The sequence below is a fragment of the Pinus tabuliformis genome, chromosome 8 (genome assembly GCF_031772625.1).
Source record: "Pinus tabuliformis cultivar Carrire ecotype Pingquan chromosome 8, CPIR1, whole genome shotgun sequence".
Taxonomy (NCBI): Eukaryota; Viridiplantae; Streptophyta; class Pinopsida; order Pinales; family Pinaceae; genus Pinus; species Pinus tabuliformis.
This window is the reverse complement of record NC_142294.1, coordinates 1428163782-1428190626: the sequence shown is the minus strand read 5'-3', so window position 1 is coordinate 1428190626 and position 26845 is coordinate 1428163782. Positions and strand designations below refer to the sequence as shown.

General features: G+C 36.2%; 1 pseudogene; it reads left to right on the top strand.

The window, feature by feature from the left end:
• Positions 1-2187: 2187 nt before the first annotated feature.
• Positions 2188-2757, top strand: LOC149241014 (pathogenesis-related protein PR-1 pseudogene; annotated as a pseudogene).
• Positions 2758-26845: the final 24088 nt, after the last annotated feature.

The following is a 26845-nucleotide window of genomic DNA, read 5'->3' as shown; positions in this document are numbered from 1 at the left end:
GTTAGAACTATGACAACTGTCACTTTCTTCATTTTTGTCCACTACTTGGGAATCAACCACTTTAATAGTTTCCAGATAGCAAAGAAACCTAAAATACTCATGTTGTTTCACATTATATTTGTAGGGGAAGATTTGGAAGCCTAGCCCAAAATTGAGCATAAGAAATTGAAGCTATAAGAGGATTGAAGGGGGACCGTGGCTACATAAAAAGCCCCGTGGTACCCAGAAACTAGGATCCATTATTGGAAATATCATTAATGTCTTCTAAATCCTCTAAAATCACCACAAACAACCACGAGCCAAAGGATAGCTATTAAGTTCATTAGAGAGAAGGGGTTTCTCATTCCTTGTGATCCACTGATCAAAGTAAACTAAGAAAGGTCAGAGGCCATTGAATCTACAAACTAAAGCTTTTTTCGAAAATCACAATGTATTACTAATAGCTTGACCCCCATCAGAATTGTGGTCATAGAGGCTTCATGTACCACATCAATGGGAGGAAGAGAACTAGATCCAGAGTTTACCACATCTCTAAAAGAGATAATACCTTTACCAAAAGCAAAGAGTGATTTGAGATTATGTGCTTCCATGAGAGCTGAAGGAGAGGACAAGGCTAGAGAAAGAAATCCAAGCACAACAACAGAGGTAAATGGAAGAATTGATCTTGCGGAAAGAAGGGGTGCCACCAATGAAGAGGGAGGTTGACCTGAGAGGGGGGAAGAATGAAAGCAACCAACTAGGGTTGAACCCTAGTTTTCGTTGTGGAGAAAGACCATAGATATTTATCCATCCTTGCCCCACTTTAATTTTATATAATATAATGAATCAAAATTATCTCCACACACACACATATAATTTTAATTTGACATTTGATGTGCTAAGCTTATAAATGAGGTTAATTTATTGATGACTTTTTTTCTTTTTAATTCTTATTGATTGTATCGAGAAGCCTTCTAGACTTATATTTAATACTTTCATGTTAGTTAGATTTCTCTACGAAAATTTAGTATTATCGTAAATTTTATAGTTTTGTTGTAATATGTATATTCTAGCTTAAATAAAATATAATAAAAAAAAATTATTTCCCCCTTCCCCACATATACGGAGACATATATAATTATAATTATAATTTTACATTTCAGGTATAATGACAAGAATTTTTATTTGCCAAACCAACATTGAATGGAACAATTATCTATATATTAGTGGAATGTTATCATGACAATTGTGTGACGCTAAGTGAAGCTTGGATGCTCCATAGGATAGTTTAATTCCCCAAAAGATGACTCTCATCCTCAACCAATTCCAATAAAATTTGAGCTTGGATGCTCCATAGGATAGCTTAATTCCCCAAAAATTGATTCGCATCCTCAACTCATCCCAATGAGATTTCAACTTATGACCCGATGAAGAGCCCTCATCCACCTACATCTCATGCTTATATGGATATGTATATTGTTGTAAAAACACATCATAATTTTATAAATGTGATTGTACATTTTGGAATAAAAATATTTAGAATAGAGAGAAATATAGTATACTGAGGTTATCTATAAGTCCACGACGGAAGATATTTTATTTCAAAACTTGTACATATTACTATATTCTTTCGTAACTACCGTTCATAGAAAAACATGCAAATTTAAGTAATTACTTTTCGTTTTGGGAAGTTAGTGTAGCTTTCGGATCAGAAGTATAAGGAGGAATCTAAATTATTTTGATATATTAAATTATTTTTATACTTGTGTAAGGTTGTTTGGAAGATACTTTATTCTCAATAGACGCCGAGCGATTTCGTGATTGACTTATATTCTGATTTATATGTGGACGGTAGCCTCAACGTCGAATCAAAGGCCGGTGGGACAAACAAACCTCGTCGTGTAAGGACGTAGTGCACGTTGGGTTTGAGCTATTGGTTTTCGATTTGTACATTTTGATTTAATTATCTACCGAGTAGGTTCAATACAGAGTACCTACAAGGCTACAAAGATTCAGGAATCGTTTCGACGGTTATCCACGTTCGAACATGGATGGAAGTTTTCTGGGTTCGCTCAGTTGTCGGACACCACCAACATTCTAGATCTCCAAGGATTCTAATAGTATTATAACTGTACCTGCATACCTTGAACATTTCAGTGCATTTCATTCGAATTGGGACAGCAGATTGACTGAACGATGCACATAACGATGAGAAGAGTCTCTTTAAATATTATCATCTGCATGAGTCTACTTTACTTGCTGCTGCTTCCTTTTGTTGTGGATGCATCATGGCCGCCGGCAGAACCGCACCCTCCACCACCACGCAAGGTTTTCAGTTTCAACAAAACAACGGCATACGAAATAAATTTAGCCCAACAGTTTTTGGTTCCTCAGAACCAGGCCAGGGCTCAGCTCGGAGAGGCACCACTGATATGGGATGAGAATGTTGCTGGTTATGCACGGTGGTGGGCAGAGCAGAGGCGCGGTGACTGTGAACTGAGGCATTCGTATGGTCCGTACGGGGAGAACATATTCTGGGGAAGTGGAAAGAATTGGCAGCCCTACGATGCAGTTTTTGCCTGGGTGAGCGAGAAAAAGTATTACGACTATACAACTAATTCGTGCATCGGAGATGAGATGTGTGGCCACTACACACAGATAGTGTGGAAGAACTCCAGAAGCCTGGGCTGTGCAAGGGTTGTTTGCTACAACGGTCAGATTTTCATGACGTGCAATTACTTTCCACCGGGAAACTACATCGGAGAGAAACCTTATTAGATCTGTCTGGGCCTCATACTCATTCTGAGTAATAATTTAGGGAGCCATAGTAGTCAGTGTAACCTTGACGCAGTTCTGTGCGAAGGTACCAATAATTAGCGACAGGACAATAAGTCTACCTTTAGATCATAAGCGGCCTGAAGGAAAGGAGACAATCTGAATTTCTTGAAATCTACGTATTAGAAATTTTGCAACGTGTGTGCATTTTTGGATATTTCCACCCTTTGTATTGATGAATAATCTGAATAATTTTTTTTGATATGTGTCAATGGATTTTTGTGATTTTCTGTTTTTCTTAAGCTACATTTCAATTAAGTTTTGTCAGATGAATTGTAGAGTTCTTGTCACAGCCCTATGGAGACTTGGATGGCTCACGCGCGGTGAATCCACGGTTTTTGTCTCTTTTTTGTTTCGCATGTTTGTTTAAGACGGCCCTACTTAAACTTCGACTATGCCTTTGCTTTCTTTAGTTAACTGTGTGCTGAGTATATATTATTTTACGTACAATGCAATAAATGCATTAATCTCTAATATGCAGTACAAGTTCATATGCAACGTGCATATGCAATTTTTGTTTTTTCAATGGAAATATTAAATAATTTTATATTTTTTATAATATTTTTTTATTATCATGATATTAATAATATAATAATGATGCTTTTAAGGAATTTTGATTTTCAAATAAATGCTCTGACATTATTTGATTTAAGAGAATATTCCTGGTTCAATACATCATCCAAGCGATGATATATGAAATGTATTCACACCTTTTGAGTTCCAAATCAAAGAATAATATATTTAATTTAAAATATCAATTAATTACCACCGGTCATATTGGAATCAAATGGTTTGCTTTGGTTGATAGCGTGTCACCGCAATCGTGTGATTCACGCAATCCATATCACTTGTTTACTACATATTTAAAAAAGGGACCGCGAAAAAATCATTGAAAAGAATTGTGAAGTTAAACACATGGTTTTAACCAACCTCCACCCCACGTTAGACTCAGCGAGCATGCTTACCAGAGAAAGAGCAATATAGGGGAGCTCCAGTTTGGGTCTGCATATTCTTGCTACCACAAGATTTCTGGTTTGTCAAGATCTCACAAATCACTAAAAGAAGGAGACATGTAGGATAAGCCCGGATTCACATGAACCTCTCGCAGCCACTCGTAAAATCAATAGATCTGGAGTATCACGATTCAATCTAGAGACATCCGTTAGATTACAAGCACGTGTCTTTCGAATAAAGACGATGCCATGAATATGGCTACTTATTCGAAAACTCTTTCTTAGGATAGCGAAGGAATAAGAAAAAAGACAAAAAAGACGAAGATAGTTTCGAGAAGGTAGGAGAAAGGAAAGGAAAGTGATCTAAACCCCAGTATCTTTCGGATGTAAAAAAATTAAACTAGAAATCAAATAAATTGTATATTAAACCAGTCTAGATCCATTTAACTCCAGATTTATCATGCGCGGAGAGAGATCAAATCCATTGAGGTGCAAACCTTCTTTTTGGAGTGTGGAATTAGAGGAAAGGTTCACCTCAAGGGATTTGATCCCTCTCGGTGCATAATAGACCCAGAGTTAGATGGATCTAGGTTGGTTCAGTTGTGGGTGACAATAACACATTTTTAGATTATCATTAGTATGTATATGTGAGGTAAAATTCATACTTTGAAATTTACATTATGTATTCTTTGCTCTGCTTGACGTGATTGTATCATTCTCATCTTTAATTTTGTTTTTGTTGCTTACCTTGAAAGGTTTGTACATCTATGTTCTGATGCTTTGAGTGGTTTGTGTGTTTGTGTGTTTGGATTTGGATGGAAATGTTTGTGAATGTTACAATTGTTGTGCTATGTTTCTATATGTGCCTGTAATTGTCTATTAGTAATTATTTGGTGATGAAGAAATGAGACAATCTTGTCAATAGTTTGCAACTGGATTTTGGTATCACAATTTTGATAATTAATAATTCTTAATAGTTTCCCTCCATGTATTACTAAATATATTTTGAAGAGTAGTTTTAATAATTTACTGCATCAATATTACTCTTGAAATCATTTGTTTCATTGCTAATGTTTGAAATAATTTATTTCCTTCAAAATATTTTGATGATTTTTTTTATCTATAGTTTGTTTTTCAAAATTCAAGAAATAATGTAATTTTGATTTTTTTAATGAGTGGTCAAATTTACAAAATATTTAAATTATTTGTTAGTTTTTCCATCTTTTCATATCGATTATATGAAAAGGATAGTTGAGATTGTAAACCATTCAATTCTTTAACTCGAACTATTGTAGTAAACATCATACATTGTCTCTCTTGCTCTCCAATATTAATAAGTTGAATTACTATAACGCAAAAATCAATGCAAATTGTCAAAGATTTTTTTGTGCTTACATTGAAACCAATGCACATTGCTAATCCAATGACTTTAAGCTAATGTACCATCATACATTGAGACAACAAATCATAAATAATCATCTAGACTCGAATCAATGCATCTCATGTACACAATAAAATAAGATTATAAAAAGTCTACACTAAAATTAATGAATCTAATGCAAGCATAAATATGACTAGAAATTAATATCTACACTAAAATCAATGCATCTAATGCAAAAAATCAAATAGGATTATAAATCAACATCTACATTGAAATCAATGCATCTAATGCAAACAATCAAATACGATTAGAAACCAATATCTACACTAAAATCAATACATCTAGTGCAAGCAGTCAAATAAGATTAGAAATCATCATCTAAACTGAAATCAATGCATCTAGTGCAAGAAATTAATTAGGATTAGAAATCAAAATCCACACTAAAATCAATGCATCTAGTGGAAGCAATCAAATAGAATTAGAAATCACCATCTATATCAAAATCAATGCATATAGTGCAAGCAATGAAATAGAATTAGAAATCAACATCTGCACTGAAATCAATGTATTTAGTGCAAGAAATCAAATAGAATTAGGAAACATCTACAATGAAATCAATGCATCTAGTGCAAGCAATCAAATAGGATTACAAAGATGTTATAGATCTGATCTGAAAATATAAGATAATAGAAATAAACCCAAGAATAATAAGATCTAAATAAAGAAATGCATCACTTTATTGATCAAAACCCTTAAGGTAGGGCAACACCATACATTCATTCCTTAAAGAAGGAAAGCACTCCACAAGCCATATGCATGTTCATACAATATTCCTTGACATCTCTCAATGTGGAATCTCTAGCCTTTATATAGGTCTCATACATACAATACCATGGGCCATTACCATGGTTCCCTCAATAAAATCTATCTAATACCATGGGCTTATTACATTATTGTTAACTACTTGTGGTCCCTTACATGATATGGGTTAACCACCTTATTTATTACTATAGCCCATCCCATTATTACATTATTCGCTTGGGTACCTCTCTTTGTGCCCCATATTATCCCCCCTAGGTATACTACATTCCACCCCCTTTAACATGTTTTGTCCCCGAAACATGGGAAGAGCACAAATAATAAGATCTAGTCAAAAGAGTAGTCCACTGGTACCATGCACGTGCATCTAGCCATCCTAGAGAAAGGTGAACCATCGATCTAGCTGGTGCCTCGCTCGCTTGAGATGAAAGTTGATCTTGACAGCTCTTCTATGTTGATGTTTAGTAGGTGGATCTTCACGCCGCCCTATCTGTAATGCGGGGGTTGTCCTTGTAGCTAATTTGTTGCTATCTTGTTGGTTGTTTTCTTGCTAGATGATGTGGGTGGTGATATGATGACAATGTATCTTTCTTTAATTCATCACCTAATGGAGCCTAATGGGTATCTGGTACATGTTGTGGTGCCTGCTGCTGTTTCTTATCTTCCAATATTACCTCAACCACTAAGTCCCCCTCTGATGTAACATTTTCCGCTTCAGCCTCTACCTATTTTTCTGGTACCTGGTTTGATGTTTGTGTGTTGTTGTCGACCATCAATGGCTCATCGTCTGCTATGTCAGTCCCTGGAACATTTTCTACTTCAGCCTCCATGGACTCTACCTGTTTATTGATGGAAATATCTTATAATGTAATTTTCTTCTTTTTATACCAGAGCTTCAAAAATTTCTTTTGCACATTAATATTGATAGTACCCACGGATTCCAGCCAAGGATATCCCAAAACATCCATGTTATCCATATATGAAGTATAAAAATCACCATGCAACACATACTTATCCATAGAAAGCTTCAAATCCTTATAAACTTGAACATTCTCATTATTAACCCGTGTGTGCTCCATGTGTTTTGCTGGCACTTGTAATTTTTTTACCAAATTGACATTTATGAGATTTTTCTTGCAACTAGGATTTATAAACACAATGATCTTCTCCTTTTGAATCAATCCATGAACCTCCAATAAGGATATACCGGTAGAAAATAACCCCACATGTTTCTCATTTTCTTTTTTTCTAGCATGAGACAATTTTTCTAAAAGAAGTTCTTCTAGTTTTTCATGAGGAAGTCGCACCACGGAATTGTCAAGTGAGTCCCACCATTTAGCAGCCTCATCTTTTAGATTAAATAGCCGATGACTTGTCCAAAATTGTTTACGTCAAGACTTGTGATATTCTATAAATTTTCAATGGTAGGACCCTTATCGTTGCCTGTAAAAAATTCTTTGCTAGAAGCCATGAAGGTTTGGAAAAAAATTCACGTACTTGGCTAAAATTTGAAATGGCCACAATTCCGTCAATATTGCTCAGAATCGCTATTATGACCTATTTTCGGAAATGGAACAACCATTTTGCATCTTCTCATGTGGTATAAATCCCGATCTAGGCACTGAAATTTCCTATTTGCGCTGCAATTGTCCTGCCGTCACAAAAAATTGTTGAAAAGATAACTGATTTTAAATCAGCGATATCTCCCTCATCTTAACTCTGATTCGACTAATTTTTTTTTGAAATTGAGTATTTTTTCACAAATAATCCATATCTGCAACTATATTTTGTAGATTTTTCCCCAAATCACACAGATCTGATCTGCAAATTCGTAGCCCCGAGAAATGTCTACAACACCACTGGTTTTTATATTAGTAATATCTCCTTCATCCGGACTCCGATTTAGCCGTTTTTTTTTTTTTACTTGGGTATTTTTTCACAAAGAATCCAGATATGCAATTAGATTTTTTCATATTTTTTCCCAAATCATATGGATCTGATCTGCAAATTTGTCACCCCGAAAAATATCTGTAACACCATTGATTTTTAGATCAACAATATATCCTTCATCCGGACTCCGATTTGGCCGATTTTTTTTTTGAACTTGGGTATTGTTTCACAAAGAATCCAGATTTGCAATTAGATTTTTAATATTTTACATGAAAATGTACAGATCTGATCTGAAAACTCGCCGACCCAAAAAATTCCTGCAAAAAATAAAAAAAATTCTCCGCTTTACCCAAGAAAGTGCTCTGATACCACTTGTTATAGATTTAACCTGGAAATATATGATAATAGAAATAAACATAAGAATAGCAAGCTCTGAATATAGATAGAAATGTTTCTTTATTAATATCAAACCCTTAAGGTAGGGAAACACCATACGTTCACTCCTTAAGGAAGGAGAACACTCCACAAGCCATATGTCTGTTCATACAATAATCCTTGACATCTCTCAATGGGAAGTCTCTAGCCTCTATATAGTCCTCATACATACAATACCATGGGTCATTACCATGGTTCCCTCAATACCATCTATCTAATACCATGAGCCCATTACATTATTACTAACTACTTATGGTCTGTTACATGATATGGGTTAACCACCTTATTTATTACTATGGCTCATCCCATTATTACATTATTCCCTTGGGTACCTCCCTTTGTACCCCATATTATGCCCCTAGGTATACTACAAAATCAACATCTACACTGAAATCAATGCAACTAGTGCAAGCAATCAAATATCATTAGAAATAAACATCTACATTGAAATTAATCCATCTAGTCCAAGCAATAAAATAGGATTAGAAATCACCATCTACCATGAATTCAATGTGTTTAGTGCAATAAATCTTCTTCCCTCTCTCCCCCCTCCATCTATATCTCCCTCTACCTCTCCTTCTTTTTCTCTCTATCTGACCCCCAAACATACAAACACTCTCTCTCCCCATATCTTGCTTTTCACTCCCCCTCTCTCTCACTCAAATTTTCTCTTTGTATGTATTTTTTCTTACCTCCCTCTCTCCCCTTACAAATCCATCTCTGTTTTCTCCCTCTCTCTCTTCCCATCTCTCTCTCTCTCTCTCTCTCTCTCTCTCTCTCTCTCCCCCCCCCTCAATCCTTATCCCTCTCCCCCTCTCTCCCCCATCCATCTTTCTGTCTCCCTCTTTCTCTCTTACCCTTCTCTCCATCTCTCACTCCTTTTCTTCTCTCTCTTTTCATTCCTCCTCTAACATGTCCTTTATTTTATCTCCTTCAATGCATGAAATCCAATAGGATTAGAAATAACCATCTACACTGAAATTAATGCATCTAGTGCAAGAATTATTTTTCCCTCTCTCCCCCCTCCATTTATATCTATATCTCCCTCCATCTCTCCTTCCTTTTCTCTCTAACTCACCTACCCCCTCCCCAAAAATACATGTTTTCTTCCTCCATATATATCTATCTCTGCCTCTCTATCTCTCTCTTCTTCCCTCTCTCCTCATGTCTTGCAATTCTTCTCTCATCCTTCCTCTCACTCCCTCTATCTCTCCACCTCTATCACTCTGCCTTTGTTCTTCCCTCCCATATATATCTAGAGTTAATATATATCATGAGATATTAATATATATTATAATATAACAAATTTAATATTATATTAAATTTAATATTGTATTAACCCTAATTTCTTAAATTTATAATATTAATATTTTAATATATTAATATCAATATTATATTTAATGATTTTACATAGAATGATAACAAAATTTTCAAATATTAAAACTTTGGCTTGGAAATATTTATGTCTTTATAGGTTTTAATATATCCATATGATATGGTTTACCTTGATTCATTTTACAAATATTTAATTAAAAGAAATATTAAGAGATTTAGGGGCAAGGTTTTCGATTCTTTGTGTTGAAATAACCTTTTTATTTTATTTTATGAAATAATATTAACTTTAGTAAATAGTAAAGATGTTTAAAATTTTACCAAATTTCAAATTTTAATGTGGTAAAATTTTTACTGAAGGTAAATTTATGATCCATTCAAATTCAACGTATATGAAAAAATATTACAATACAATTATCTTGTGTGTTTAATAGTTATTTTATTATATACGTTGAATATGAATAACTATATAAAAATATAAATAAATTGTTTTTATTTTTAGATTTTTATTTCTTTATTTTGGCCGACATGAGAAAAATTTCAAGTTTGATGATAGACGAACAAGCTTACACATCATATTGGGCTGTAGAATGTGCCTCTCAATGCAATGATTATCTCAATCAAAGATGTACAATGTGTACATATTAATGCATACAACAAACAGTTAAATTAGTTCTCGGGTCTTCTTGGACTCCAATAACTACTCAAACTAACCGAAGATAGTTGTCTAACATTCCCCCCCTTAATCCGAAGGGATGTACCAAAGTCCAATAATGAGAGTTATCAATTCAAAAAATGCATCTCAGCCAAGAGCTAAATGTCTCTCGAGAAATGGTTTTTAAGAATGACCACAACCCAATATGGAAGAACTCAAGGTCTCAACCAACACCAACTCTAGAGCCTTCATAAGAATTCTCAGAACAATTTAAAAATGTGGTTTTAAGATGACCAGAAATTTTGGAACTATTACAACAGTTCCCTTTGGAACTATCACAACAGTTCCTCAAACAATTCCAAATATGGAAGTGCTCACTCACAAACAACTCAATAAACTCAACTCTGACTTAGGCTTGCTTGACATCTCAAACTCGAACAGGTAGCAAACTATCAATAATTCCCACCTTGTTGGATATAGGGTGAGAAGTATTCTTCATTACTACAAGGCTGGTCATCACTCGAACATATTCTTCAGTATGACCTATAAATCTTCTTGGTTGTTTACATCCAATCCCAAGAAGCAATCCATTTGAAATTGAGCTGCTCTTTTATAGTTGTATTCTTTTTGGAACATCTATTTGTATGGTGATTACACTTTCCACAATGCTAACATGGGTGAGGATCAAAACATTGATCTTTCACATGTCCAACTCTTTAACATTGTTGGCATCGGTCAACTTGTTCTGGAACAACACTACCGAGAAATCCAGCACTTTGGAATTGTATAGGTTTAAGAAGATCTGGAATATGAAATGATACATCTAGAATATCCTTGTTATAACCCAAACAAGTTCTATGTTAATTGTCTTTAATTTCTTCCCATGGTCTCATAAAAGGTTTGATATAAGAATTTCTAACCGCATCCAAATTTTCCACTAAAATCACTTCATTTTTCTAATCATTCTCTGAGTAATGATTAGGCTCAAGCAAACTATTGTTCTGAACAAGAAAAAGTTCATAATTCTTCTTTTGTAATTCATGTAGTTCATCTTGCTGAAACTGGGACTCTAGCTCCTAGAATTCAATTTTTGTTTTAGCATTTTTCAAACATGATTAGATGTAAAAGAGCATGTCCTTTCTGACTTGGACATAGTTATGAATAGTAGACGACATTAAATTGTTTGATAACTATAACAAATGATTGAGTTGCGCCATTTTCTCCAACAATCAACTTTCAAAAAGAGGGTGTCGACTACCACCAAAAATGCACCCAATACAAACAATTTTACGATGATTTAACTAGGTGTCGGGTACAACTGATCATGCACCCATATATAACATTGATGATACACTTTTAATTAAACTTTGAAACCATAACTTTAACTTCGACTCTTTAATTCAAACTTTGACTTTTAAACTTTAACAAATTTTGTGATAAAAAACACATAAAAAACACAAAAAATTCTTCTAAAATTATCATGTCAAGGATTTGAACTTGTGACCTTCAATATACGAAATAACTATATAAAATTTTCCAACCACAATACCTTCTCATAACATGTTTTTCTCCTCGATCCACACAAACAACCTTTCTAAATCAGATAAAATTATATCAATTGCCATTGTTATCTAACAAAATAATGCAATTGCCAACAATGTCTAATGAAAACTAAGATACTCACAGCATGCACCTATTTTGAACATTTAAGGACGAAGATGTTATTTGGAACAACAAAAAAACATAAATACAATAGCACCAAGAGTTACGGTTTGCAGAGTTTCTCATGCACGATCGAAACATAGTACTTCAACACATTAACTAATCTTCTATTACTGAAATAGAAGCAAAAAATGTATTCTTCCAATTCCAATTTCTTCAAATCACATAAAGGCAAAAAAAAAATGTAAATGGGCAGAGGAGGACCTCATCTGGACATCTGTCCTGGAATTCTATAGAAACACCAAGCCCAAAAGAGAGTAGAGAGTGCTCAAAATTCTTTCTTTGACAATTTTCAATATATTACAATAGGGGTCTTATCAGCCAAATCCTTCAGCTAACTCATAATAATTTCTGTTGGATTCTCTACAACTCCAATTGCATTAAATTTTGTGAATTCATGTGTTTTCATTTGACCTTGTCAAACGCTCGTGCCCGTCCTTTCTGACCTTCATTCAATGATGTGTGGTTCCCTCCCAGCAACACAAAGTGGGAGCTAGACTTGAGGTACTCACCTAGAAAAGGTCGTCAAAGAAAAAATATCCATCTAATTGTCATTAACAACATACTGAACAAGCAAGTGCCAAAATATGGTTAGTCTGATCCGTGTCTATCTTATCAAATAAAAAACAAACATTGTTACTACTGGTTGTTTCTACAGTCGTCCATGTAGATTCCAACTTGGTGTCTCACTTTGAAACACTTCAGTCCTCAATATGAACTCAGTCTTAATGTCTTTCTTCAGAGCTGAGAGGGTTTTGTTGCTTATGGTGTAGAAAATTTGGAGGCCACTATCTAAATTCGTGAAATTTTTTCAGTAAGTCTATGATTGTAACCTCAAACATTCTAAATACTACAACTTAAATCAGAGAAAATATTGTCAACATAGCATAATTAGTCTTAATTTTGCAATAAATTTACCACAACATAACACTGTATGTCCCAATCGGTCATTTTTCACTTTCTGTATATTAAAGCATATCATTTCTACAAAAGAATTCATTTGTAAAACACACACAAACTATTGTTCTTCACCATCAAACTATATTAAACTCCACTTCAAATATGCAGGAAATGACATAGGGTGAAGATACATCAAGCTCCAAATCAAGGGGATAAGTCCCATAGCATAAATTCGTATAATTTTGCTATGACAAGAGGCCCACTATAGATTGAATCCCAGTGGAATTCACAGAAAACCCCAAAAAAATTGTAGTGTCTAAACTATAGACCAACTACCACACTTCTACTCCATTATTATCATCTATAGCTAAATATAAACTATTGTACCTTTTATATATATTTCTCTTCATTTACTTCATCTGCAGCCACATGTCAATGACCCCACTGTGGGTTCTCCACAAAAATCATTATAAACATGCTATGAAAAATTGTTAACTCCGAACTAGGCATTTCATGATCTCCTACACACCTTCAATACACAACATCTATTATACGATCTCAACAGTAGTTATGGATGGAACTAATCACAATTTCTTTTCGTTTCCCAGATTTCCCATTACACCAACCTTGGCATGCCAAAACAATGAGCACAAAGGAAGGCCAAAAAAAAAAATGTGGCTCAACTTGATACCACTATAAGACAATCAAACTGGAAACCAAATAAACTGTTTATTAAATGACTATCTCAATCAATGATGTACAATGTGTACATATTAATACATAAATGAAACATTTAAATTAGATTTCGGGTCTTCTTGGACTCCAATAACTACTCAAGTTGACCCAAGCTTAATCCTGAGGATTAGTTGTCTAACATTAGTACCTCAGCCTAGTTTTTTATCGCAAGCTTCGAACCAACCTCAAGCTATGGTGACACAAGTCCAACAAATATAGAAACCTAGCAATGCTCAACAACTATTGGGGGGAAACTCATTTGCATCCCTTGGAAATATGGAGATTGACAAATCAATCGATTCGAAGGACACACAAATGGTTATTCAAATAAAGGAGGCAACAAAGCCAATGTCATGTGGAGAAAATACCAATCCTAAATGGAAAACTTTGGAGGATATGGAATAATATTGAATATTTAAAGAGGTGTTAGTGCACACGAGCAAACTCCTAGAAGTAGAAGAGAAGAAATATTGTCTCAATCTTGATGAAACAAAATGATTGACTTCTTTAGGGTCTAGTTAAAGAAGGATATAAATGACATGTCTTCCAAACAATTGGACCACTTCTGGAACCTATTCAACCAATGGTGTATTAGATTATCCTAGTGGGGCAGGGATCCAAACCACACCCTCATTGGTAAGGAAAACGACCATCAGAGTTCCTCACAATCTGAACTAGCATTAGTGGAAAGAGGGAGGTACGATTGTAAAACTTCTAAGTAGTTCCTCCTGAATTCAAGGCAAATGAGTCAACTCATAAATTAGTTCCCTCACACCTCATTAGTTAACTGATGAAGGTCACCTCCTAGAACATTAGGGCCTAAATAACCCAAGTAAGCTCTGATACATAAAATTGCAAAGAACTAAAGAAAACCTAATGAATTTTTTGTTGCAAAAGACTAAACTATCAAGCGACAAGCTCGATAAAGTCTTAGCTAAGTATTGGAAAAATGGTCTCACTATCACAATTGACGCCTGCGGCACAACTGGACGTTTGGATATCATCTGCGATCATATATGGGTGTATTCCTAGAACTGGTAAGGATCAATGAACAATCTAACAGGTCTATTTAGATGTATAGGCTCTGATGTATGGATTAATCTCACAGTAGTATACGGTCCTCATACTCTGCTCCAAAAATAAGGCTTTCTAAGGAAGCTTTCCAGAATCAAAGATTCATTTGATAAATCAAGTTGGACAGTTGGTGGAGATTTTAATACAATACATGATCTGACAAAGAAGAGTGGAGTGGTTCACAGAATAGATCTAACTCTTACCTTATTCAATGACATAATTTAGGATCTGTAGGTAGTGGATGTCAAGACACTCAATGAGATTCACTCTTGAAAAAATCGCAAGAATGGGAAACACCAATTCACAAGTAGAATGGATCATTTTATAGTAGCATAGGACATCCTTCGTTCCGATTCTTTCTTAGAAGCCATGGTTCTTCCTATTATATCATTAGCCCATCAGGCCAAAAATTTATCTGAAAGCAGCGCCCAATAACTGCCCATTCATATTTGAACGTTTTTGGTTGAGAAGTATGGGGTTTATGAGAAATCATGAACAATGGGTGAGAGAAATAAAATTTGATGGTAATAGAAGGATGCAGAGATTCCACAAGAAACTTAAAGAATTAAAACTAAAAATCAAGTCATGGAAAAAAGAGGAATTTGGTGATATTATATAAGAAAAGAAGAAACTATAGGCAAAAATGGAGGAATCATAGAATCAGATCATCAAAGAAGAAAGATCAAAGGATATAGCCATAGAAGAAGGAGAATTTATTCATGAGCTTCACGAAATACATAAACACGAAGATGTTGGAAATAATACTGAGAGGGGGGGTGAATCAGTATTATCAAGCAATTTACCAAATCTTCCTTATTTGATCTTTTGAATTATTCTTGCATATCAGTACCATAAAATAATGAGCTTGAATAAAGAAAATAGACAGTCACACCAAAGAACACAAGATGTAAGGTGGAAACCCAATGCGGGAGAAAACCACCTGCTGCAATATGTCTCTATCTTCTTTCAAGAAATTCTTTTACAATGATTTTGTACTGGTGCAGTCCTTTACCAGCACGCAGGCTGCAGCCTGCAGAGAGCTACAACTCTCTCTCGTTTTCCAGTTTCTCCTAGAAGGGAGCTACAACCCCCTACTTCTTTTCATGAAGAATCAAATGATCAACAAGTATATAACAGATACAGTCCACTACAGATATCAGATCAGTAATTACAGAAATAACCCAGAACACTTTATGAACAGAAATATACAGTCAACAGATCATCTTAAGACAGGGACGCATATTTTCTTTCTGTGGCCTGCGACTGGACGCAGTCTACCCTCCACTGTTCTGCGTGCAGACGCACTGTTCCTCTATGCTTTACTGCGACCGGCGCACCCCGAAACACTATCGCGCCGCGTCTTTTGCTTCAGAGACGCACCCAATAACACAGTCGCGCCGCGTCCTTTGCCTCAGAGACGCACCTGAGCCTTTACTGTACTGCGTCCCGGCGCACTTGCCCTTCACTGAACCTGCGTCCCTTCAGATATAAAAGATATGAGGACTTCAGAACCAACCCAAACACTCAGATCCACAGATCTGATCATGCGCCATAGAGATCACAGTCCATTAGAAGATTCGCCCTCATAGATCTGGACTAGATCTCACCAAAAGATATTCAACCAAGATGATGCTTAATCCAAATGAACTCCTTTGCTTTATATAGGCAAGCTTCTCCCTAAAACATGGAACAATACCACGAGCCGACACCATAGAAACACAAAAACGTCGGCTAGATACCACGCAAGAAACCCCCACGTGCTTTTCTCTACCTTGAAATGTGTGCACTGGGCGGACGCACCTCCTGAACGGCTGGCCGGCGTCCCTGGACGCGGGTTCTGTATGGTATACCTGCGGGGACGCACTTGCTGAACATATTTCCTGCGTCCTTCTTGATTTATCACCTGAATGGGTTTGCCATCAAGGACAACACCTGAATCATAATGCCAACAATCTCCCCCTTTGGACTTGATGGCAACCACATAATCTTCAGCTTCATTCTCCCCCTTTGACATCAAGAGCAAAGGGTATGCTCCCCCTATGCTCATGCATCTCCAGATCTGTAACCAGAAATCCATCATGAAGGAGATAGAGACATATTGCAGCTATTTCCAAGATCTCCTTCTCCATAATGCCAACAATGCATTATGTGCTCCCCCTGAGCCTATACCACCAATAGGAAGATGATCAACAGTAAGATGATGCATCAACAACCCCCAGCTTTTGCCTGAGGTATTCAAAAGTGTCCCTGGGCAATGGTTTGGTGAAAATATCAGCAACTTGTTCCTTAGAAGGAACATACTCCAACTTGACCTTCTGTTCAAGTACTTGTTCCCGGAGAAAATGGTACTTGATTGGTATGTGCTTGGTTTTTGAATGCATAACCGGATTCTTTGAGATGCTGATTGCACTTGTGTTGTCACATAAGATAGAGATTGGAGGTGTACAAGTGATTTGATAATCCTGCAAAGTCTGCATCATCCAAAGGAGTTGGGTGCAACAAGATGCAGCAGCAACATATTCTGCTTCAGCTGTAGACAAGGCAATTGAACTCTGTTTCTTGCTGAACCAAGAGACCAGTCTGGGACCCATAAAGAACGCACCACCACTTGTGCTTTTCCTGTCATCCACGCTTCCGGCCCAATCTGCATCTGTATAGGCATGAAGAGTAAGATCTGTATTTCTAGGATACCATAAGCCATAATTTTGAGTCCCTTGAAGATATTTGAAAATTCTCTTCACTGCTTGAAGATGAGTCTCCTTCGGATTTGCCTGAAATCTTCCAACTATTCCAACTGCATGCATGATGTCTGGTCGGGTACCTGTTAAATATAGTAAACTTCCAATCATAGATCTGTAGGTTGGTTGATGTACTGCTGCAGATTCATCATTTGCACTGAGACTGCATCCTGTGACCATGGGTGTACATACTGGTTTTGCATCTTCCATGCCATATTTCTTCAAAATCTGCTTGAGATACTTGGTTTGAGATAAAAGGATTCCTCCTTCCTTTTGTTGGATTTGCAAACCAAGAAAGTATGTCAGTTCTCCTAGCAAGGACATTTCAAATTCTTTCTGCATGACTGAGGCAAAGCTTTGACTCATAGCTTCTTCATTGCTGCCAAAAATAATGTCATCTACATACACAACAAGTATTAGCAATTTGTCATTTTCAATTTTTATATATAGATTGCTATCTGCTGAACCTTTTGAAAAACCTTGTTGATGAAGATATTTGTCCAACCGGTAGTACCAAGCCCTTGGGGCTTGTTTGAGACCATAGAGAGCCTTTTTCAATCGGCATACAAGATTTGGATCATTTCCAAGAATGAACCCATCTGGCTGTTCAATGTACACTTCTTCTTCCAAGTCTCCATTCAGAAAGGCTGATTTTACGTCCATTTGAAATACTTTGAAATTCTGAGAACTTGAGAGAGCAAGGAACATTCGGATGGCCTCAAGTCTTGCAACAGGAGCAAAAGTTTCTTCAAAGTCTATTCCTTCTTGCTGTGCATATCCTTTACAAACAAGTCTGGCTTTGTTTCTAATTACTTCTCCATTTTCATTCAATTTATTTTTGAAGACCCATTTTGTTCCGATAACATTCTTATCCTTTGGTCTAGGAACCAGCTCCCAAGTGTTGTTCTTTTCGATTTGCTCAAGTTCTTCATCCATTGCTTTCACCCAACATTCATCTTTGCATGCCTCTTTCACATTTTGTGGTTCAGTAGAGGAGAGTAATGCCAAATAACTTGAAGCTTCTGCAACTGTTCTTCTAGTTTGTATACCTGCTTCTTTCTGTCCCATGATCTGAGATTCTGGATGGTTCTTTTGAACATATCTGGATGGAGTCTTTTCTTCTATTCTTGTTCGTTCTTCTGCTTTTTCGTGAGGTTCTTCTTGAGATTCTTCTTGCGGTTCTTCTTCTTCATCATTCTGTCTTTGAGGGTGGCTTTCATCTTCTTCGATGTCTTCACGATGTATTTGCCTAGGAATGTATCCCTTCTCATCAACCACTACATCAATGCTGTCAACAATTTTGCCAAGTCTTTTATTGTAGCATTTGTATGCTTTGCTATGTGGAGAGTAGCCAAGAAGAATACCTTCATCTGCTCTAGGATCAAGTTTACCAAGCTGCTCCTCAGTATTCTTGATATAGCATTTGCTCCCAAAGATTTTGAAGTGCTTTACCGAAGGAGTTTTACCACTCCAGAGCTCATGAGGAGTTTGAGTGCTGTTCACTCGGACATTTGTCTTGTTGAGAATAATAACCGCCGCATGTGCAGCTTCACCCCAGAAGGTTGCAGGGGTTCCTGATTCATCAAGCATAGCACGAGCCATTTGCTGGATTGTTCTGTTCATTCTTTCAACCACTCCATTTTGCTGAGGAGTTCTAGCTGTAGAAAATTCTCTCCTTATCCCATGTTCATCACAGAAATCGAAAAATTCATTTGAAGTAAATTCCCCACCTCTGTCAGATCTGAGGCACTTAATTTTGTGACCTGATTCATTTTCAACCAAGGCTTTGAAGGATTTGAATTTTTCGAATGCTTCATCTTTGTGCTTCATAAGTCCTAACCAAACAAACCTGGAGAAATCGTCAATAAATAATATCAAGTATTCCTCTCCTCTAGGTGTTCTTTTTCTGAATGGTCCACATACATCTGTATGTACTAGCTCAAGAGGCATGCTGGCTGATCCTTCTTTCTCTGGAAAGTTAGTTCTGGTTTGTTTTCCAAACTGACATGATCTGCATATGGTGTTGTCAGGAATTTTGATATCTGGAAGATCGCGAACTGCCTGATATTTGCAAGCTTTCCTTATTTGTGAGAAGCTTAGATGTCCCAACCTTCGATGCCATAGCCAGTGCTCTTCATCCTTGCTTAGATAGCATTGTTGTTGTCCTTCATCAAATATGTATAGATTATTTGGAGTTCTTTTTCCTTTGAGAACTGTTTTACCTGTATCAAGATCACGAACAAGGCATCCATTTGATCTGAATATAACCTCGGTTCTTTGATCACACATCTGGCTGACACTTAGTAGATTATGCTTCAATCCATCAACAAACAAAACATTTCCAGCCTTAACATCTTCTTTTAAAGGAGCAATACCTTTTCCTTTTATAGTTGCAGGAGTATCATTTCCAAAAGAGACTTTCTTTCCCTTTTCTAAATTAGAATAAGACTCAAGTTTTTCTTTATCACCTGTCATATGCTTCGAACATCCACTGTCAATGTACCATAGATTTTCTTGTCCTTCTGCATAAAATGCTATCCCACATCTTTCTGTTTGAGGTTCCTTTATTCTCCATGTTTTGGTGCCTGAGGCTTGTTCCTTTTTCTGCTCTTGTACCTTTCTTTCCGGAAACCTGCTTCTGCATTCAAAGTCTTTATGTCCAAAATTATTGCAAATAGAACATTCAACTTCATTTTCAAGAGCTGAAAAGTTGTTATAGGTCCTTTTGTAATCCCTGTCATACTTCTTTGTTTTTGAGCTTCCCTAGTCATGATTGTTTTATACGCAACACATTGAGCTGCTTTGTGACCAAAGTTATGGCAAGAAAAGCATTGTCCATTGAAGAAGCTTCTGCGATTATTGGATCTACCAGCCAACTGATTGTAATTTCTATTTTCATCTATTCTTGAACCAAATTGAGAAGATTTTACCTGTGGCTGGTTGTGGCTTTTGTTCACCCTTAAGCTGGATTGCCCCTGATAGTTTCTGTTTGACATTTGTCCCTGCTTTACCTGATGATCTTCCTTGTGCTCTTGCTCATTTCTTCTTGCTGCATCAAGATAACTTTTTGAAGTGGATGCTTGAGAAGTTTCTCCATTATAGCCCAAACCTGTCTTATTTAGTGGAGACCGCTGCACACTGATAATCTCATCCAAAGTTTCAGATCCTTTGACAAACTTGAGATTAATAGTTTTTGTTTTCTCAATTTCTTTTCTAAGACCAACAATTTCACCTTCTAATTTTTCAAGATGTTTTTCCTTTTCATCAATTTGGAATTGTAGAGTATCAATAATCATGTTCTTTTCTTCTATGCATCTCTTGAGTCTAGTAATTTCATCATAAAGGTTATCCACATCTACAGCATCCTCATAATCATCATCTTCAAATGCCATTAACAACCTATATTTATTACCTTGTTCATCTTCATCACTGTTTGATAAGCCATCACTATCTTCATGGGTGTAGTAGCTTTTCTTATTTGCGCTTTGTTTCTTGTTCCATCTAACTGGTTCCTTTCCTTTATCCTTATAAGAGCATTTTGCAGCATAATGACCTACTCTTCCACAAGCAAAGCATTTGAAAGGTAGCTTACCTCTGAACCTTCCAGAACCTCTTTGAAGATTTCTGACAAAATTTGATTCTTCTTCCTCTTCTTCTGGATCATGGCTTGCTTCATAGTAATCTTCTTTGCCTGATGCTTTAAAAGCAGCCTCCCTTCTGTCTGATGGTCCTCCCTTTCTCATTTCATAAGCAGTTAGAATTCCATGTAGCTGAGACATAGTAAGAACACGGAGATTTTCTTTTTCTTCTATTGCAGATACTTTGGATTCAAACTTGGGGGATAATGATCTTAGAATCTTTTGAACTACTATGGACTCCTTTACTTCTTCACCCAAATTTTTCATACAATTTACAATCTCATCTACCCGAAGAAAATAATTAGCCACACTTTCATCATTATACATCTTGAGAGTCTCATATTGAATCCTGAGAGTTTGAAGTTTAGCTTGTTTTACCTGTTCATCTCCTTCATAGCTTGTGATCATTTTGTCCCATATTTCTTTTGCTGATTTGAAGTGCATTACCTTCATGAATTCTGTTTGGGATATACTTCCTAATAGAGTACTGACTGCTTTTGCATTTGTTTCATACTTCTTTTTCTCAGCTGGATCTGTAGGAGTAGCTGAAGGAAAAGCATAGCCTGTTTCTACAATGTCCCAAACTTCAGTACCAAGAGATTGAAGATATGCAGTAACTCTTACCTTCCAATAATTGAAGTTTGTCCCATCAAAAACTGGTGGCCTGATTGATGCTTCTCTCTCGTAGTTGCTCATGATGAATGATCTACCTTCAAGCGATCAAGCTTTTCTGAAGGACCTGCTCTGATACCAATTGTTGGAAATAATACTGAGAGGGGGGGTGAATCAGTATTATCAAGCAATTTACCAAATCTTCCTTATTTGATCTTTTGAATTATTCTTGCATATCAGTACCATAAAATAATGAGCTTGAATAAAGAAAATAGACAGTCACACCAAAGAACACAAGATGTAAGGTGGAAACCCAATGCGGGAGAAAACCACCTGCTGCAATATGTCTCTATCTTCTTTCAAGAAATTCTTTTACAATGATTTTGTATTGGTGCAGTCCTTTACCAGCACGCAGGCTGCAACCTGCAGAGAGCTACAACTCTCTCTCGTTTTCCAGTTTCTCCTGGAAGGGAGCTACAACCCCCTACTTCTTTTCATGAAGAATCAAATGATCAACAAGTATATAACAGATACAGTCCACTACAGATATCAGATCAGTAATTACAGAAATAACCCAGAACACTTTATGAACAGAAATATACAGTCAACAGATCATCTTAAGACAGGGACGCATATTTTCTTTCTGTGGCCTGCGACTGGACGCAGTCTACCCTCCGCTGTTCTGCGTGCAGACGCACTGTTCCTCTATGCTTTGCTGCGACCGGCGCACCCCGAAACACTATCGCGCCGCGTCTTTTGCTTCAGAGACGCACCCAATAACACAGTCGCGCCGCGTCCTTTGCCTCAGAGACGCACCTGAGCCTTTACTGTACTGCGTCCCGGCGCACTTGCCCTTCACTGAACCTGCGTCCCTTCAGATATAAAAGATATGAGGACTTCAGAACCAACCCAAACACTCAGATCCACAGATCTGATCATGCGCCATAGAGATCACAGTCCATTAGAAGATTCGCCCTCATAGATCTGGACTAGATCTCACCAAAAGATATTCAACCAAGATGATGCTTAATCCAAATGAACTCCTTTGCTTTATATAGGCAAGCTTCTCCCCAAAACATGGAACAATACCACGAGCCGACACCATAGAAACACAAAAACGTCGGCTAGATACCACGCAAGAAACCCCCACGTGCTTTTCTCTGCCTTGAAATGTGTGCACTGGGCGGACGCACCTCCTGAACGGCTGGCCGGCGTCCCTAGACGCGGGTTCTGTATGGTATACCTGCGGGGATGCACTTGCTGAACATATTTCCTGTGTCCTTCTTGATTTATCACCTGAATGGGTTTGCCATCAAGGACAACACCTGAATCATAATGCCAACAGAAGAGACACTATGGCGTCAAAAGTCCCACATCTAGTGGTTGAAAGAAGGGGAAATAAATACTACATTCTTCCACTAATCTATGATTAATCATAGATGCCACAATATTCTATCCTTTTGTGCTAGCTCAGGAGAGATAATATTAGATCATAAAGTCATGGAGGATGGAATTCTCTCATATTTCTCAAATATCTTGATAGAAGGGATCCAGGAATGAGAAAAAACCATCAACCAAATCATTGCAATAATTCCAAGGATAATCATAGAAGAGAAAATTGAAGCCTTAATGTGACTAGTCTCAATGAAGGAAATATAATCCATAATTAAATAAATTCCAAACAATAAAGCTCTAGGATAATATGAGTATGTGACAAAATTTTCTAAATATTGTTGGTTATTTATGGGGCCAAACATTATGGCTCTAGTGGAGGAAGCTCACAGGATACAACAAATTTCATCCAAACTTAATGCAACATTCCTGGCCCTGATTCTCAAATCTCATGAAGAAGAAAATTCATGTGGATATCGGTCAATGGAATTATGCAATGTGTTATACAAGATCATCTCTTCTATCATAGTGCATAAACTAAAACCACTATTAATCATTATAATCAACCCTGGGAAAACAATATTCGTTGAAGGACACGAGATCCTTGATGGCATAGTCTCAGCTCACAAAATACTTAACTCCTTGGAAGCTCATTAGAAGGTGGGGATGCTAATGAAGCTGGAACTATCCAAAGAATATGACCACTCAAAATAGGGGGATGCTAACGACAACCCTTTTTTCGGTGATAATTAATCAAAGGAAGTACCGATATTTTATTGGCAATAGAAAGAAACCAACGAGGTAATAGGAACAATATTGGATATTACCTGAAGAAACAAAAGGAGGCCAGACAAAATTGAAGAAATTGAAATCCGTAACAATGAAGAGAGGAGATATGAGCCAAGAAAAAGACTTGAGAAAACCTAGGCTCTGAATAGAGAATTTGAAGGTCAGCCAAGAGGGAATGGGACCTGTAACTGACTGTTATTTAGAGATTGTCCCAACATTATACCAGATAAAATGTGCAGGGCATCCATTGGATGGTTTGGAATCGAGTTGAAGTGTGCAATATAGATTGGCTTTTTTTGTCCTACATGCCCATGATATGTGGGAGATGCTTGTGTTGTCAGGTGAAGCTTATATGATTTATGTCTCACATCATTGATCATTAATATATAGAGTCATATTTTATTTTTTAACTTGCATCCTAGTTGGCTTTTGCATCAACTACAAGTTGAGCTCATCGACACATTCCAACAAACGATTGACTTTGAAATGGCATGATAGGAATTGTGGTTTCTTAGCTCAAGCTTCACCTTGGTCTAGCAATGAGATACCATTATAATTGAATTACTCCATACCCTATATGCAATCCAACTCTCTTTTGAATATTCCTAGATCATCAAAGAAGTCCAATACACGCGAGACACCTCAAACCATATGCAATCTAGTTCTCTTTTGAATATTTCTAGATCATCAAAGAATTCCAATACAAGTGAGACACCTCAAACCAAGAATTACAGTAAATACTAGTGGCCACGTTTGCTGACTATAGAATTGTCAATTCATAGATTTCAAAGCTAGTACTTTTTTTCAATAGTAGTCAGCAAGAATGGCGGTAGTAGTTTTGGCCCAGTGAACAAGTAGACCATGGACACCGAGCAAGGAAAATCATATTATAGTAGCACAAACAATAAGAGACATGACTACGGCTTACAAACTATGAAGCACATTTATAGCTCTCTACGACGTAGAGTTCATCTTCATGTTTGAAGGAGATGCTTTTCATTTAAGACACCATTGAGTGGATGTTAGCATGTCATCATTTATGCAAGATAACAGGCCTTTGAATACCGAAAATAAGTAGCCTTATATAGGTCTATAGTTAGATTTTGGTAGGGAAATTATCTATTGTGAGCATATACAAGCTCTACTCATTTAATACCTAATGTTAGTCATTATATTTGTTGTTGGCTTTTGAGTTGCAAAGACACGTGCCGATTTTGGTCACAAAGACAAGCGTGAATTTTGGTTTCAGAGCCTCCATTCAAAAAATGTCATGAAGCCTTCGAATTGCTCGACGACGAAAAAAAAAAATTCAAAAAAACTTGCAGTAACAGTGTTTCAATCATATTTTTATGGGTTTTTAATAATAAATATATTTTTGTCAATAATAATGATTTAGAAATTATTGGTATATTTTGTAGTACAAAGTTATAATATATATCAAGTTTCAGCTATATGATTTAAGGAAAATATTATTAAAAATATATTTGAATCTATCAGAGGATTTGAAGGGAAAGTGATTTTTCAAAATCCTTTTCTTAATTGAATATGACATCCCGAGGGTAATTTACTTTTTGGAAATTTTTACTATCACGGATAAGTAAACTAGTGATAATTAGTTATTGTGTTATTCTTAATAATAATTAGTAATTAAGTTGTTTATGAAAATTTACAGTCTTTATGAAAGATCTGAGGAATTACTGAAGAACCTCAGTAACTCTTATTTCACCAGACAATTATCAGTTAAAGGCAGTTATTCCCTCATCTCCTCTTCCTCTAATAAAAGGAAGGAGAGGGGAAGGAGAAGGGGGTTGGAAAAAGAGGAATGGAATCCTAGGGATTATAGATAAGATTGCAAAAATTTTAAGGAAGAAGAACATTCACACTCAATTTGCAACATGTGGAACAATAAGGCAAATAATGAGGTCGGTTAAGGATAACATTGATCGACAGCAGCTCAAGGGGGTGTACAAGATCGATTGCTCCTGTGGCAAGAGTTATATTGGGGAAACAGGTCGATCTCTGAAAATAAGGCTTAAAGAACATGCCGCTGACATAAAGAATGAAAGATCCCGCACATCAGCCCTTGCAGAGCACTCGTCCAAAACCAAACATCATGTGTGTTTGGAAGGCGCCAGGGTAATTGCAAGAGAAGACAACTATCATAAAAGAAAAATCAGAGAGGCCATTGAAATTATGAAATACCCTCAGAACCTCAACAGGGACAATGGGAGTGAAATCAGTGGAAATTGGCTTCCTCTGATAAAGCAAATAAACCCCCCCGGACCCTTGGAAGCTCAGGATCGGAAATAAGGGGTCTTGCATTCCGGGAGTTTACTTAAAGCAATTAAAGCAAATTTATATAAGTATATAATTATATTAATTATATTAATATAAATTAATATAAATTAATTTATATTAATTATATTAATTATATTAATTATATAAATCATATTAATTAATTTATATTAATTATATTATTTATTATATTAAAATCTTATAAAATCTTATAAATTATATTAATTAATTTATATTAAATTATATTAATTATATAAATTAGAATAATTATATAAATTAATTATAATTTATATATATTAGATATATTATTTATTTATATATATTAATTATAATAATATAATTAATATAATTTAGTTATATTAATTAATATAATTGAATTATAGTATAGATTTTAATATTTGTTCATAAATTTAAATAATAAAAACCTGATGCTTTTTGCTGAAAGCGGGGATGAGGGTTTCGGGAGCGGGAGCGGATTCGATCGTGGGTTGATAGTAAGGTTTCAAGGAAGCAGGAACTCAGCGGAGCAATAGCAGACCGCGACGGAATAAGGGGAGCAAGCGACCGCAGAGATTGCGGCCGAGTAAGAGCGGAGCTTTAAGGAAAGAAAGAAGAAGAATAGAGGGGGGGGGGAAGGACTGAGAGAAGTAATGGGAGAAAGGCAGGGGAGG